At 39.0% G+C, this 13,155-nt stretch overlaps 1 protein-coding gene across 3 annotated transcripts in view; it reads left to right on the plus strand.

Moving 5' to 3' along the window:
* Positions 1-13,155, plus strand: part of LOC131686818 (unconventional myosin IC) — a 118,041-nt gene that overhangs the window by 46,439 nt on the left and 58,447 nt on the right. Inside the window, exon 1 of one of the 3 annotated variants that reach the window (XM_058970813.1) lies at positions 2,513-2,656. The exons of the other annotated variants lie outside the window; for them this stretch is intronic. The gene's annotated coding sequence lies outside the window, so the exon portion shown is untranslated. Of the gene's footprint in view, positions 1-2,512; positions 2,657-13,155 lie in introns of those variants that run through there. 3 annotated transcript variants of the gene reach the window in all.

The following is a 13,155-nucleotide window of genomic DNA, read 5'->3' on the forward strand; positions in this document are numbered from 1 at the left end:
ATATTAAATTAAAAACAAATATTATCAATTATTCGTAGGATCTCGTGCACGCAATTTTTGTGTGTGCGTGTGTATCTTTTTTCGCGCTCTGACTCTGAGAGAAGTAGAAAATAGACTGAAACGTCAAAGTGTTGACTTTAGTCCACCTTTTGTTCGAAGCCGGCCACTGGCGCACAGACGGACATGTGTTCAACAGTTAATCCTAGACTTTATTCCGATGAACATACCGCGTATCGGATGTTGGCTAGGGAAGGAATAGGCTCATTACCTTAGAATATGTGATAAAGATTGCAACGTAACCGAAAATGAGATTCCTGACAATTGAAACAACTCAATTTAGTAAACTGTATCACGCCTGCGGTAGCTGATTATGTTCATGTATGGTTTATTGACATAAGTCACAACTTCCTCCTACGCTCTTAAGTTCTACTCTGCTGAAAAAACGACACTAATCAAACGTTGAGTACGTGCCTAAAGCCGTTGCACTTTACTTACCTTCCGACTATATTTCGTGGTTCTAGTTGTTCTAGACGTGACACCATTCTGACTGATCATGGGCACTTGTTTCGATGCAAAAAAAGTTTTGTTTCAAGGTGAGCTACGATCATTAGTATTGAAACTTCCTCGGTTTTTGTATGTCATCTGAAATGTTCAACGCTGCTTCTGCGAGACAAACATTAGCAATCGAAGGTTAATTTATCTTCGCTTTCAATAGGACAAGATTATGCGTTCTACATTGCACACTTTCTATATGCTTATCCTAAGCTACTCATTGCAACAAAAAGCACATCTACTCAAAAATGAGTAAAATTTGATCGAAGTGGGTTATTGTCACCAGATATGAGAACTACCTAGTTCCCACTTGCTTCTCCAATTTTGCCCATTCTCGAGTTTCGGAGTACTGTTTCTGAATCGTGTGCAGTATTATTTTATATAAAATCGAATATACGTAACCAAATGATCAATTATATGTTTTGAATTAATTTAGTAAGTTAAACTTTAAGCAGGTAATAACCGGCAGTTCTTTATATTTTATATATTGTGCGAAATGTTGGTACTTAATCGCGAATGTTTATTAAAAATTGTGTTGTGAAAACTGCTGCACTGCAATGCTAGCTCGCTAAATGCCATATTAAATTACATATTAACGGTAATTAAAGAAAAAGAAGAAGATAACAATATGTCACCAAAAATTGCCATGGCCGATACTACACAACGAGTACAACAGCGTAGAAGGATTGTAGGTCAGCAGTGCCGGAATTTGCTCGGAATTCATGGCAAAACAATCGATGAGATCGATGGACGCTTTCTATCACTGAAATAACATTCTGTATGCGCTGTAGGCGTTTCGTTGTGCCAATACTGGAAAGTCATTATAGCATCTCGACACACAGACGCTGCTTACGCACCTCACATTTGAATGCTTCTCACGAGCACTTCGTTCCGATTGGAGATCAGAAACCCTGGGGACCTTTCAATGCAAACGCAGACTTTGCAGATTTTACATCCAAGTCACGTGTGCGTGTCCGGGTATGACGATTGGTTTTTTACTTGAAAAGAAATGATATATCTATATTAGGAGTAAAGATACGAGTTGAAATTAGGTTATTCAAACGGTCTAAATTTGACGCTTTCACCGAATTATAAGTCATAAAATGAAATTGAAAGCAAATTGGGCCAATTCGACTATGAATTATTGATTTGGCAATGTCTGCATGCCATGGTTTATGTGCTACAGAATGAGACGGTTATTGTTATGGCGACACTTTAGATTGGTTGGTAAATCAATTATAGTTATCCAAATAAAACCAAAGTTTTACAGTAGTTCAGTGTATGTATCTATTTGGTCGCTTGTGAATGTCGGATAAATTGTAGGGTGAGTTTAAGTGAAATGCTCAATATTTGCGATTGACGCTCTACATCAGAGTTGGTACAGTCGTTTCTGGCACAGTTTCTCAGTTTTTTCCCACTTCCTATTCATGCTCCTTTCTACATTAGCTTTTTTTGGTCTGCCGAAGTTCGTGGTTTATTATGGTCCAATAGGTTTCGATCGGACGGAGCTCAGCAGTTTTATTTGTATGCCTCATAGGCAGTGACAACTATTTTGCTACCAACGCTTTGTACCCGTATTGACCACACTCTTCTGGCGTTGGTCCTGATTTAGGTAGATTCTGCACATTGTACGTTTTCAATTGCGAAACATCGAGTTTTTTAGCCGCATCGACATGTTTGGAGTCCACTTGAAATTTTATTGAAGTCAATAAAGAAGGTTTATTTTATTTATTGAATCCTATCCATAATTTTACTAAACTTACAAATCCATTTCTGCGTGTAAGCACTTTCGTTTTAATCAGCCTGTTTCATTTGTTTACAAATAAGTCTGGATCTGGGTTATTATGCTATGTTTTATTTGTATACCGGGATTTTCTGCATTTATTGACATGTTATTTTTTCTTGTTCTTTCTTTGCAGGTAAGCAAAACCAAACTGAATTAACAAGAGCGTTCATTGTACTGCACAAAAAGGTTTGTCGCTGTTGCCAGTGTAGAGTTCGTTCTGTTCAGCGGGAAACGATCAAAAAGTAAAGCAAGCGGATCCTTCTGGAGCTTGAAACACATTTCCGAAAGCATCTGTAATTGATTAAAACTCGCATCTAGGTTAGCAATAGTTCACGTTGTTTGACCACCGTTGTCCTCGATTTCTTATCTTATTTATCTATTTTATTACTTATCTTTAATTGATACGGAAAGACGTTCTGTACGAGAGATTAATCTGTGTTTTGTAAATTGGAGCCCTTCTTTAATTATGTAGCGCTTCCAGCGGGAAGAAAGTTTAACAAACTGTGACATGCTCTGACATATTGAGGAGGGGGGGGGGTAAGATAGAACGTTAGGAAACATGTTTTGAATCAAGAAATTCTTTTAAAAATAATTTGTTACGTTTGTTTTGTTAATTTGTTCAATCCAATTTTCCCTTTTAAGAATTTGAATTACAATTAATTCATCGACGCACGTGAATCATCCATTCCCGGTCAGAACAGCACAGACTAACAGACATAACAATAATCTCTCCCATTCTAAACGTATAAGCGCTCGTGGTTTTCGCGATAACATAAAACTGGTCAGAAACGCGAACATGAAATTGCAATCATCCACACATACTTACGCCCGCGATGTCGCCAACATTTGGGCACCCTGGTAATTAAGTTATCGTTGTAGTACCTATAAAATCACAATCTCGGTCTCAAGCATTAACCAACCGCTTCACAGTGGGACGAGCCCGAACTTAAGTCCATATATGAATGTTATGCGATAATCTCGCTAGTATTTTTCTCCTATCAGCTGAGCCTTCGGAGACATTTTTGCGAGATTTTAAGTGATTTGAACGTAAAATGAATTTTTGGCAGCTTTTTTAAGGGCATAATTCTAGTGTTTTTTGCATAATTTGACTATAGGAACTACATCCGGTTATTTTCGTTTTTCAAAGAAATGGTTGATTTTATGCATTGCATTACTTCACCAAAATTATCCGTGTGATAAAATTACATCGTAAAATCGCCAAAAATAAGTCACTAGTCGGTTTAGTTAGTGTTTAGATAACTGTTTGTTATGATTTTTTTATGGAATTTGAACTTCTAATGCGATAACAACAACGACGCCCGTGAATGCCCGCGATCACACTATACTCATTCGAAAGCTTTTAATTTTCTCTTTAAAATGAGTATAAGCTAGTTTTGCGAAAACTTGCGATAAGCAATCAAAATTTAAAAAAACTGTGAATGGAGACGCATGGTTATTACTGATATTGAATTTAAATAATCACTTTATAGCTAGAAAAATGACACGAATACACGCACAGCTTTCAAATAGCATTGAGCTCATGATCTACAAGGGTTTTACTAGTGATCAAGAGTAACGAGCCCAGTGGGAAGCATGTTTTTTAAATGGCAGAGGTATTGATAATGTTTGGAAATCAGTAAATATTTTCAACCATCAGAAATAGATTATAAAATGTTTCTGGAACTATTTCTTGCTAACTTACGCAATAACTGTCAAATAGAGAGAACACAGTTGAGTTCTAGTCATTTGATGAGACTATTTTGATCCGAATTTGCATAGCACTGATATAGCTTAAGGGTATGCTATATTATCCAAATAAAATAACACCATTGTTAAATGAACCATATACAAGAAAAAAGGGTTTTGGATTTATTTTCATTTAAGATATCAAATAAGCAATCTACATACCTTAAAACACACCTACGAAAAAAATCGTTAACCATCTTGTTGATTAGTGAATGTAATTAAATATTCCACTAAGACGCTCAAAATGTTTGTTTTGAAAATGATAGAAAATGTAACCCACTAATGAATTAAATGTTTCAAAATTAGTCGAACACGTCTTAGTTGATCCGTGAAAACAAAATAGTCATTTCTGAAGTCCCATAATGAGATGTCAACTAATTCGTTTTAATATGGAAAATAAATTCCAAAATTACTATTGAAAAAAATCATTATAAAAGACAAAATACTTACTTTTGAGCCACTCTAATAAGTAGTAAAGTTAATTCCTATTTTTACAATTAAAATGGAAATTCGACGCACAAAAACTTCTTTAAAAAAATGTTTAATGTTTGAACCTTCACAAATACATATTTTTTTGAGCCACCCTAACGTATATTGAAAAAATTGTTTACATGTGTTAATATCAAAAACGATTTAGCACACGAAAATGAATATACACAAATTTTAAGAGCGATTTCGAAAAAAAATATTTTTGAGACACCCTAATGAATAGTAAACGCTTATTTTTGAATTGTTTTAATATCAAAAATGAATTCAGCGTACCAAAATTACATAAAATCGTCCTATTTGAACTGATACGGCAAAGTTTGGACTTTAGTTCCCCTTTTGTTCGTGTCGTGCCACTGTGCGCTTGCGCGAACATGAACTGGCTACGTCCAGAAGTCTCTATCATCAGTCCTAGCAGTCTCATGTTGGACCACTTAAAAATGATGCTCATATTCACTAGATAACACGTACCATAGCGGCATGACCGGCAACTCTAGTGATATGGGGGAACTCTCTTCTAGTATCTGAACCGTATATTGTAAATTAAGCATCAGTTTCACGGTCCGCGCGATAACTCACGAACACACACAAATATACAAATGACCACACGGTTATAAAATCGAATTTATTCACGAAAATTTACATACGCGCTAGCGCAAGCGACAAACACGTTCACATACAAATGCTCGAGCCCTTCGTCATCATCCATGCGTACCTTCGCCAGTGGTCTCGCAAACATGAAAACAATCCGGTGACTAACGTTTTAGCACTAATAAATTTATGAACGCAATCTCAAGAGTGAACCTACAAACGCAACTGTTCGCGTGATCATGAATCGGTTAGGTCCGGAAGTCCTTACTGTTAGCTCTAGCAGCCTAGTTCTACGCTTTCAGTTGGATCACTAAAAATGACGCTCATATCCACTAAGCAACACGTTCCATGGTGACATTATCGGGAGCTCTGGTGATACGAAACAATTCACTTTCCTTCCACACGGTTAAAAAATCAAATTTATACACACGAAGTTACATACACGCTAGCACACGCGACATGCAAACGCCCACGTGATCACGCTAACGTACAAACGTCCGAGTCTTTCGCGATGATACACGCGATTGTGAAGTCTCTACGCCGGCACATGTCTTATTCAGACCAACGGCCCGCTGCAATTGGCTTTAAGTAAGTGTTATAGTGGGTGACATTTCCCGTCTCGTCTGCAATTGTAGTGAGTGATTCTGACAAGAAGCCATTTAGGAGACTCTGGCTCTACAGCTCAAGGAAGACAACTCTCGAAAAAAAACTTGACCAACTTGACTTGACCAACAAATTGTTGTTTGCTTTTTCAAAAAAAAAAAATTGCGAAAAAATCTTTAAAAAAATCAGGAACTTAGCGCACTGTTACCCCTCAACTTTCTATGTAACCCCTTAACGGAATCGTATCATTTTAGGCTAACGCGCCGATGTGGAATTATATTAGTCCCCACCAGTCGTTTCAACTGTATATATATAAGTTGTGCGTTTTTTCGTCGTGACTAACTACTTGCCTTTTAATATAGGCCTTCCTTTTCAAAATTTAGGAAGAAAAGTTGTAAGACTTGGAACGTTTATATCTTTTGTTATACTGCATGTAACCAATCAATTTCTTTGCCATTTGGTCGACAGTGTATTCAGCAATGTTGTATTAGAATTTGAAGTAGGTATAATATGCATTAATAACGAAGAATTTGTGTTTTAAAAAATCTTTCGAAAATTACTCGGGACGGATGAAAATGTCCAGCTCATCTTGGTCAGAGCTGTCAATATAATACAGTATTGTGAACCGAACACTTAATTGATGCAGAGTTTGAAATAGAACACTACTGATTTGTTTCTATTATCATTGGTATTTGGCTGCTTGGGGCGAATGGTGCATCTCCCCAAAGGACTGTACAATACCGGGAAAGAAATATTTGTGAGCTGTACACGGCTGGTGGATGAATCAGTTTGCATAGTTACGTGCTATTAGCAGAGACCGTTATGTTCATTTCTGCTGGGAGGAAGGTAGTATACACACACATACGGAAACAAGCGATTTTAAATAATCTGACCGAAGCTCGTTCGTGATTGATTCCCGCTAATTTCATGCACCGAGCCGCAAATCTTGAACAGAAAGATTTGTGATTTCAGTCGGTTTCTGCGAGTCAACCAACCTTGCCCGGTTGGAGACTGCATGTCTGCACCGGGAGAGTAGGTGATTATTAGGATTCGTCTCTGTGGTTTAGTTTGTGCAGCTCCATGCTAGTAACTAGGTCATATTGGAACAAAAATCTCCCACCCGGAGAATTTTTTCTTTGGTAAACAAATTTGGCTCTTATCACTGCTATCAAATCATTCAGAGGAATTGAATTTGAAAATCATTTCCTTCGCAAACTTTTATTTTTATTTTTCGATGGGTAGAAAGAAGCATACATACGGTAACACCTTTCCTTCACCAACTATTATTGTCTTGATTCGGTTTGTAATCAATGAACTTTGTTGAATGTGAACTGAAGCGACTACAGCATAGACGATGGATAAAAGATAGCGTGCGAGACACTTTTCATTCGTTAGCCAACACCTTTAACGTAAAATGAATCGAGTATAAAACCGGGGTTCGTATGCTAGTGCGGCATCATTCGGGTGTTACATTCGTTCTGGCTGCACATACGCTCGCTACATGTGAATACGAATCTGATAGAGGAGGAAAGGTGAAGGGACAACCAAAATCCAACTCATTTAGTGCCGATCTCCAGTTTTCTGTTGGCCGAATCCACCTTCACCTGAGAAATGGCAACTACGCCAAGCATCTACCAGGCAGCAGTGATGAAATATCTTGCCGCTGAAGCTGGCAGGAAACGCTGCCCGTAATGATAAACATACTCTCATCTGCAGCTGACCATCGAAATGACGAAGAGCTGAACAAAATGCTCTTTGGCGGGAACATTGCCCAGAGTGAAGTGCTGCCTAACATATAGCCTTTCTGGTCGAAACAACGAAAAAGCCGCCCTTGTCAGGGTGACTATGTTCTTCGCATAAAAAATTTATTTTATTTACACTCCTTCCCTAACAAATCTACAAATCATTTGACAAGTTTTATTGCAATGCCACCCTAAATAGCAAAAAAAAATCCATCATCTAATGATCAGTACAGTGAAATGGTTTCTCATCCACCGGGCTTACATATGGAATATGAAAAAAAAAAAAAGATTTTAAAACGCCCGACCGCAGCTCGCTCGGGATTGGTTCCCACTAATTTTATGCATCTAACTGCAAATCTTGAACGAATTGATATTCGATCGTGATTACCCAGCCAGAGAGAATAGGGAGAGAGACGAATAGTGTGAAACCAAAATACCTTTTCGAGAAGAGCAATCGAGCAAAGTAAATAAAGGGCGAACACGAAATTATTGCGACACATTCAACAGGGCATAACTTTTTTACCATTGGGTAAAAATCAACCAAATTTTGCACACTATCTCATTGATGTGTATTGTTTACATGCTGTCAAACTCGAAGTCGTGTTTTTCGATTCAACGAAAATGGAGGTGAACCAACGCGAGTCGAGAGAACAAATTCTTTCCAAACACCTGGAATTTCCTGACCTGTCACACCGGCAGTTGCGAAAAATGTTGAACATTCAACATTCAACCGTCTCCAGAGTGTTGAAGCGGTTCCAGGAGCGGTTGACGTTGGACCACGGCAAAAGAGCTGGAAGAAAACCGGGACCGGAGAACAAAAAGACGGAGGGAAAGGTGAAGCGGATGATTAAAGCAAATCCCAACGTCTCAAGCCGTGATTTGGCTAAAAAGATCGGCATGTCGCAGAGCTACGTCCAGAATGCAAAGAAGAGAGCTGGACTACATACATACAAGGTACAGAACTTCCCAAACCGCGATGAGCGGCAACAATCGACGGCTAAAACTCGGCCACGGAAGCTCTACGAGAAGATGCTGACAAAATATGGCTGCTGTGTGATGGACGACGAAACGTGTATAAAAGCCGATTTTAAGCAAATTCCGGGGTTGGAGTTTTTCACCGGCAAGAGCAAGTTCTATGTGAACGACAAATTTAAGAAGAAGAAAATGTCGAAGTTCGCCTCCAAATATCTCATTTGGCAGGCCATCTGCTCTTGCGGACTGAGGAGTGAGCCTCTCGTGACAAAGGGCACAGTAAATGGCGAGATCTACAAATCTGAGTGCCTCGAGAAGCACCTTTTGCCGTTCCATTTTGTTCCAAAGGACATGAATCCGCCAAATTATCTGGAGCTGCGCCCGGTGGAGCAGTACTGGGCAATGATGAAGCGGGAACTTCGGAAGAGCAAGAAGACAGTCAAAGACGAGAAGGACATGTTAAGAAAATGGAAAAAAAACTGAGAAACTGGTACCGGATGACACTGTAAAGACTTTGATGGAGGGCATCAAGCGAAAATGCGTTCAATTTTAAACTCAAGGCTCCATCGATTAACTTTTCTTTTGATTTTTGATTCGAAATGCACATAATTTGCAAAACAAATCTAGCGATCACCAACGGTTCGCTTTCAAAACACAATAGGAGGCATTTAAAGTGCCAAAATGCTAGTGCTGAAATCTTAATAAAAGGAATGTTGCCGTTTTGACGGATTTTATCTATTCGTCTCTCTCCCTATTCTCTCTGCACCCACCCATCTTTTTGTTTTTTGGATTTGGTGTCAAGCTAGTGGCCCAGTCAGCTGTTGCATACTGACGAGGAGAATCCGAAACATTTTTATTGTCCAAAAGCTCACAAGCTCTTATTTTTACTGACATGCTACCTGATTGTCTGACGAGTACCCCTAAAATGTTCTAGCAAATCCACCAATTGCCAGTGTAGGTGATTACTACAAAGTAAATAAATATTATAATATAGCAAGAACGTCAGTTTCATCCATGACATTTACATATATGGCGCAACAGTAGCGCACTTTCCGGCATCGAGACGGCTGTACCGAGAGTTCCTGGTGAATATGGCGAACAATTGAGTCACTGAACCTACGCAACACAACACGTCACGTCATTCACTAGTGCTGACCTCGTGGCAGAATGATTATCTCTCAGTCCAGGAACTTGTGTGAAATCGTGAGAAATGTTCATTCAAATGTTTATCATCCGGAGCAATCTGGCAGCTTTATCCGTTGACTATAGTAGCTGCTAACATGATCGTACATTGGTGATGCAATTCAATTGTAGTTGTAAGCAGCGAGCGAGCGTATTCAAACATAGGTTAAGTGATTAAACGCATATTCTGTGAGTCTGGAAACATGTTAGTGCACTATTCTCAAAAACTTTCTGTCAAATACGCACTAGAGCCACTAAACAAAAACATGTATTTAATTCCTTCGAGAACATTAGACGCATCGTTTGAACTTGGTTTGCCTGCATTCATAGGACCGTGAAGAAAGGCACACATTAGCGGTAATGACAACAATCTACCGTATCTAACAACTTCTTCGCATTTAGGTAAAGTGCTTCGTCGAATTGTGGACCCCTCCCCCCTAGCAATGATATGGGCTCATTGTTTCGTTAATACTAGGTAGGGTGATGAGCCTATTTTCACCATACTAAGCAAGGTGCCTCACTAATTCGGTAATTTCTTGCCTTGCAATCAATGGAATGCGTAAAAATTGACATCAACCGCTTTGCTTCGTTGTTAAGAAACAATATAATAACACAAATGCGTTGAAAATAGTAAAATTCTCGTGTTTGAGCACAATGAAAACTCGAATCGAGTGCCTCTATTGTTGCGCTACCATTTGACTCAATGCGTTGAACAAAGATGGCAGACACTGCTCTAACCAACGGCTTCAAATGGGTAGGGTGATAATAGAAACATGGCGCAAATAGGCTCATCACCCTATATGCTGTACCTGATCTGAGGGTGGTAGGACAACCGCAAGAATCCAAACTGAACCGCTAGAATCATCATCATCATCATCCAGTCGAAGCCAAGTCAAGGCCAATTACGACAAATGTGCGTGCCGGCAGATAATCTTCACTCATCGAGTGAAGTGGAGTCGCCCGCGCCAGTTGACTTCCTATATGCATTGCCTGGCAGGCGCCACCGAGCTGCGTTTATTTGCCGCGACGGCGGTGCATGCGCTCGTGAACTGCAGAAGATTAAGATTTGCCGATAAGGGGAAATGATTGGTCGCCGAGTCGGCGCACGTTCTACGCATCGTGTGTAATTTTATTGGAGCTGGCGCAGTCATCCGTCGCACTCGGGATGTTGCTGCAATAGTGAAACTAAAAAAATATTGCCAAGGAAACGGTGTAAAATTGCATACTAATTTGTGTGATACTACTCGGTGCTAGTAGACTATCGTGATCTAGGCTACTGCCACTATGGCTTACGCAAAACTGCCATCATAACTTCATCCCGACACAGCCAGGTTGCAAAAGCATAAAAATAAACATCAACGATGGTGTTTTTATTTTAGACACTGGGACGACAAAATCGCTTGCGAACATCCGGCGAGTGGGATCTCGAGACCTGTAGCTCTATGTTTTTCGTATCGTGTGTACCTACGGTTTCGGCACAATGTAAAATCTAACGAAATCTAGCCCGAATCACGTGCTACGAATGCGGGTTATTTAGTTTGCATTAGCGCATAGGGGGGACTAGTGTACCGAAAGCGAAAAGCGCTTAACCGAAACAAAGTTTGGAACGGTCACAAATTGGTCAAATATGATCAAGCGCACGTTGCGCTATGATGTTATATAAAACGACAAACTATATTTCTCTTAGATGATCATTGACTGCAAAATACAAATTATATATGATGGCGCCATTGTGAACTGTGGGCACATTATCAGATTTTGTACCGCTGCTGCTGTGTTAACTTTAAATATTTCAAGCCAATTCTCATTTTAACTGTTCTCTGAGCTTCCTTGAGGTTTCACTCAACGATCGCCTAAGATTTCTTCAGTTCAGCGCAGAGAGCTGCGATATATTAATAATCCCTAAATAGTTAAAATTTGGTCAATGATGTCTTCGGGAAAATTTGTGGACATTACAAGCACTTTTATAAAGTGTTGTGATTTTAATGATTAATCTCCCTAAAAGAGAGATATATTTATCAACTTTCTTGTAAGTCCATTCACCGCGCGTGGTACCACATGGCATCACCAGACATGACTTGTGTAATTTTATCTTAATAGTTGGATTGAAGATATTCAAAGTAATTTTTGTGCTTAATGAACAGAGTATTGATTAAGCTGTTTTTGACGTAGGACTACGTCTTTGTTTTCGATCTGGGGGTACACCTTGCAAATTTTACAAAAATGGTATGTAACGAAAAGTGGTCCAATTTTAAACTCATATAATTCAGCCGTCGCACGATAAATTTTCATTTTTTTTGCGCGCATCGCCCCGAAATACTTCTAAGAATAGATTCCAATAGATAAACCCAAAGATTTTTGCTATCATGGCTTTAAATGTTTAAATAATGTACAACCTAGTCAAAATATCGCGCATTTATACACAGAAGACAGCGCTTCCCAAGTCTGGCACGACAGCTTTGTGTACCTAGCGCGCTACGCTTCTATGAATGACGTCATCATCCACTATTTAAAGAACGGATTTCGCCGGACAAGCTCAGTTTTCGGTTGAACGACAGGCGGAGGAGATCACTGCGCTGTGTGTTTTCACAGCCAGTGTAGCCGAGTTAGAAATCCGTTGCATTAGCTGTGAAGGTACGATACCCAGTGCCGTCCACCACGCGACTGAGCTTGTTCGTTCAAACACTATGCTTTCTTTGGTGTTGTGCTCGTTTCCAGCGCACTTTTATGTACAATCTCGAACACAATTATTTGTACACAAAATTGCTTGTACATTCGAGCATTTGCAAACACGGTTAACATAGTGTCGTGGTACTAGTTGTCTCTTTCGCTCTACCCATCATCATCAGCGTTGACTCATTTTGATTTGTGCGCATGGGTTTAATGTTTGAGGCGAATGTAGGTATATCTAATTTATTTTATCACAGATTTTTCTGTAATGTCACAGATTTGTTTTTCACAAACTTTGATCACAAATTGTTTTTCACAAATGGCAGATTTTTGGCATTTTGATGAAAGTTTCACAGAGTTTTGGAAATATTGTGATATTTCACAGATTTTTCGGAAATTTATCACAGATTTTTTCCTGTTTCATTTATCACAGATGGTAAAAAGATATTTCAATATAGCTTGCCTGTTTGTTAGCGGTTGTATGCGTAACCTGCATGTAGCAATCTGTGCTGTCGTTGCGCAAAGACGAAAACTTTCTTAGCAACAATTGTTTTCATTTCCACTTCACGTGATTCATTTCAACTCAGCCTATTTTATCCTATTTTGATTCTGCTAATAAGTACATACTACAAAGCCTTCTGCTATAAGTATTTAGTTCCAGATCACGGTTTTCTGTCTTCTTTCTTCAGATCTTCTCAAACAAGTTTAATCGGATTCGATCACCTACTCCAAATGAAGTGACCTGATAACCAAAAAGGTTTGGTTCAATATGTAACATTCGATGTTGATTGGTTGTACTTAAACTATACGAAAGAAATATATTCG

Source organism: Topomyia yanbarensis, chromosome 3 (assembly GCF_030247195.1).
Source record: "Topomyia yanbarensis strain Yona2022 chromosome 3, ASM3024719v1, whole genome shotgun sequence".
Taxonomy (NCBI): domain Eukaryota; kingdom Metazoa; phylum Arthropoda; class Insecta; order Diptera; family Culicidae; genus Topomyia; species Topomyia yanbarensis.